The sequence below is a fragment of the Silene latifolia genome, chromosome 4 (genome assembly GCF_048544455.1).
Source record: "Silene latifolia isolate original U9 population chromosome 4, ASM4854445v1, whole genome shotgun sequence".
NCBI classification, from domain to species: domain Eukaryota; kingdom Viridiplantae; phylum Streptophyta; class Magnoliopsida; order Caryophyllales; family Caryophyllaceae; genus Silene; species Silene latifolia.
In genome coordinates, this window is record NC_133529.1 from 46,155,742 (window position 1) to 46,159,621 (window position 3,880).

Genomic DNA, 3,880 nt, shown 5'->3' on the forward strand with positions numbered 1-3,880 from the left:
ATAGAAACTTTCACAGACTACTGCTGTTCCATACCTATACCGGACGGGGTAACTCAAGATGAAGTAAAGGGGTTTATGTTCTTGTACTCATTGAAGGACTCAGCGCGAGATTGGTACCGCTACCTTGACAGGGTAGCAGCTGGAGTCACGGACTGGACATCTCTAGCATTAGCCTTCTACAAGAAGTACTTCCCGCTTTCAAAGACTGACGCCTTGAGAGGTAAAATCATGAGTTTTCAGCAAAGAGCCGATGAAGATTTTTGTGAAGCATGGGGACATTTCAAAAGTTTGGTCCGAGCTGTCCCTCATCATGGTTTCCAGCAATGGTATCTTTGCAATCTATTTTACAATGCTTTATATGATGATTACAAGGTCATCTTGGATGCAGCTGCTAATGGCAGGTTTCAAAATAACACCGGTCAAAGTAAAGGTTGGAACACCATTGAGGAGATGGCAGTCCATAAAGCTGAGTTTGGAAGTTCACGTGGTAAGTCACGAAAGCAAAGTGAAGACATGACTGCTGTTGTGACACTTATAACTTCCATCTCTACCCGTCTCGAGAAACTCGAGACTTCTGAAGCTTCCAAGGAGAAAGTCGAGATTCCTGTTCAAAACTCTGATGAGATCGAGAAGTTGAGAGAGATGGTCCAACTCCTTTTGGTTCAAGTGGCGAATATGGAAGCAGCCGGGATTGAGTCCTCACGGAATTTTGTGAAACAATTGGAGAATATGGAGGCTAAGCAAGCCGCTAATTCTTCAATTAAATGTGAAGGGCCAGTTGAGACGATCAATGCCATCAATCTCAGAAGTGGCCTTTCTTATGAAAGTCCCGACAAGCCAAAGGAAGACTCGGGAGATGATGAAGAAGCTCGTTTGAATTCTGATGCAAAAACGAGTCTGAATGCCAGTAATTCAGGTCGATCGACCAACATTCCCAGTCGATCGACTGAATTGTCAGACAAAATAGTTTCTGGTCAGAAACTATTCACACCTAGCACATCCAGTCGATCGACCAACATCCTCAGTCGATCGACTGAGATACCTGATGACGATAATTCTGGACAGGAACTGTTCACGCCCAGCTTACCTGGTCGATCGACCATCCATACCAGTCGATCGACTGGATATCCAGAGCAGGATGCAAATCCGTCAACTAGTTTGCATGATCCATCACTCATTGATGATTTGACGGGGGTTTTAAACCTACGGAAGCCGAAGGTTACTGATCCTACGGCCAGTGTTGCAGTCCCGTATCCGGAGCGTTTGAAGGCTACCAAGCTGGAGCGTAAGTTTGGTAAGTTTCTGGAGATGGTCCAGAATCTCGAGGTAACGGTTCCTTTCACTGATTTAATTACCCAGGTACCCTCTTACGCTAAATTTATGAAAGATATTTTGAATCGTAAGAGAAATTTTCGTGATGATGGTAATGTTGCGTTTGTGGAGGAATGTAATGTTCTTTCACAAGTTAATGTGCCACCTAAATTAAAGGACCCGGGTAGTTTTTCAATTCCTTGCACTATAGGTAACCACGTAATTGGAAAGGCCCTCTGTGATTTAGGGGCCAGTGTTAGTGTCATGCCGTATTCTGTTTGTGAAAGGTTAAACATTGGTAGACTTAAGGTGACCGATATTACCGTTCAAATGGCAAATAGATCGACTCAGAGACCTATAGGTGTTCTAGAGGATGTACCCGTTCGAGTGGGTAAGTTTTTTATTCCTGTCGATTTCGTTGTTTTGGACATTGCAGAGGATAGTCAGATACCTATTATTTTAGGCAGACCGTTCTTACATACAGCTGGAGCTGTGATAGATGTCAAACGCGGAACCATCACCTTAGAGATAGGGGATGACACCATTGTTATCAGTCTTGCTCACAAGGCAACTGAACCTGCTGATGAGGATACGTGTTATTCCATCGATATTGTTGACAGGGTTGTTACTTGTAATTGGAGGGAATCCTTAGCCAAGGATCCCTTAGCTGATCTAACCCATTTAGATGAGTGTGCAGGTAATACAGTGGAGAATGCTGAGGAGCCAGATGCTTTGGTTGCCTCAATGGAGAGCTACGAGCTCAATGAGGAAGAAGATGAGATGCTTTTGAGCCTGGCCAACGATAACTTGGTGAACACTTGCTACACCATTGAAGCTGATTCTGTCTATCTTTGTAGAGGTAAAGGTGCCGAGCGTAAGCCACTTCCCCCTAATCTTAAGTATGTTTTTCTAGATGATACGGAGCAAGACCCGGCTATTGTTAGCTCTAAGCTTAACGATGACCAGGCTGTCGCTTTGATGTGTGTACTTAAGAAAAACAGGAAGGCTTTGGGTTACTCTCTGGATGACATTAAGGGCATCAGCCCTGATGTCTGTATGCACAGGATAGAGTTGGAAGAAGGCCACAAGCCTTATAGACAGGGTCAACGTAAGTTGAACCCGAAGATGCAGGAAGTTGTCATGGCTGAGGTGATGAAACTACTTGATGCAGGTATTATTTATACAGTTGGCAACTCCAAGTGGGTTAGCCCAGTTCAGGTGGTCCCGAAGAAAGGAGGGACTACCGTGGTTAAAAATGATAAAAATGAATTAATACCAACTTGAGTAGTGACAGGGTGGCGGATGTGCATTGATTATAGACAGTTAAATGCCGCCACCAAGAAAGACCATTTCCCCCTCCCTTTTGTTGACCAAATGACTGAAAGACTTGCTTCTAACAAATTTTTCTGTTTTCTAGACGGATATTCAGGGTTCTTTCAGATCCCTATTCATCCGGACGATCAGAGTAAGACTACTTTTACCTGTCCACAGGGTGTTTTTGCGTATCGTAGAATGCCTTTCGGATTGTGTAATGCCCCTGCTACCTTTCAAAGGTGCATGATGGGGATTTTTTCTTATTATATAGAGAATATTATGGAAGTATTCATGGATGATTTCTCAGTTTACGGTAGTGACTTTGATCGTTGTTTAGCTAACCTCGATAAAGTCATGCAGTGTTGTATAGATGTTAATCTTGTTTTAAACTGGGAAAAGTGTCAGTTTATGGTCAATGAAGGAGTTGTGTTAGGGCATCTGATTTCTGATAAGGGTATACATGTTGACAAAGCAAAGGTGCAGGTGATTGAGCAATTACCTCCTCCCGTGAATGTTAAAGGAGTGAGGAGTTTCCTAGGTCACGCTGGTTTCTACCGGCGTTTCATTAAGGATTTTTCAAAAATTGCTAAACCACTTACACAAATGCTCCTTAAGGATGCTGTCTTTGAATTTACTGATGAGTGCCATGTCGCTTTTAACAGGTTAAAGGAGGCCCTAATTTCTGCGCCAATCATTCGGCCTGATTGGGACCTCCCATTTGAGATCATGTGTGATGCCAGCGATTATGCTATCGGAGCAGTTCTGGGACAGCGAAAGAATAAAGCTTTGAATGCCATATACTATGCGAGCCGAACTCTGGATGAGGCTCAAGTCAACTATTTTACCACTGAGAAAGAGTTTCTGGCTGTTGTTTTTGCCTTAGACAAATTTCGGTCTTATTTGTTAGGTTCTAAGGTTATTGTTTACACTGACCATGCAGCGTTGAAGACTCTCTTTATTAAGAAAGATGCAAAGCCAAGGCTCTTGAGGTGGATACTCCTTTTGCAGGAGTTTGATTTGGAGATCAAAGATAAGAAAGGAGCAGAGAACGTGGTAGCTGACCACTTATCTCGTCTGCAGCTCACAGAAAGGGAGGATTCTTTGCCTATTAATGATTCTTTTCCTGATGAGAGTTTGTTAGCTATTACTACTTCAGGGTCTTACCCACCTCCGTGGTTTGCTGATTTTGCTAACTTTGCTGTGACAGGTAGGATACCACCCGAGCTTTCATGGCAGCAGAAGAAGCGGTTTGCTT

At 43.4% G+C, this 3,880-nt stretch overlaps 1 non-coding gene across 1 annotated transcript; it reads right to left on the bottom strand.

The window, feature by feature from the left end:
* Positions 1-210: 210 nt before the first annotated feature.
* On the bottom strand, positions 211-317 carry LOC141653951 (small nucleolar RNA R71). Its single transcript, XR_012547539.1, has one exon. It is a non-coding gene; the product is annotated as a small nucleolar RNA R71 (small nucleolar RNA).
* Between the last annotated feature and the right edge of the window lie 3,563 nt (positions 318-3,880).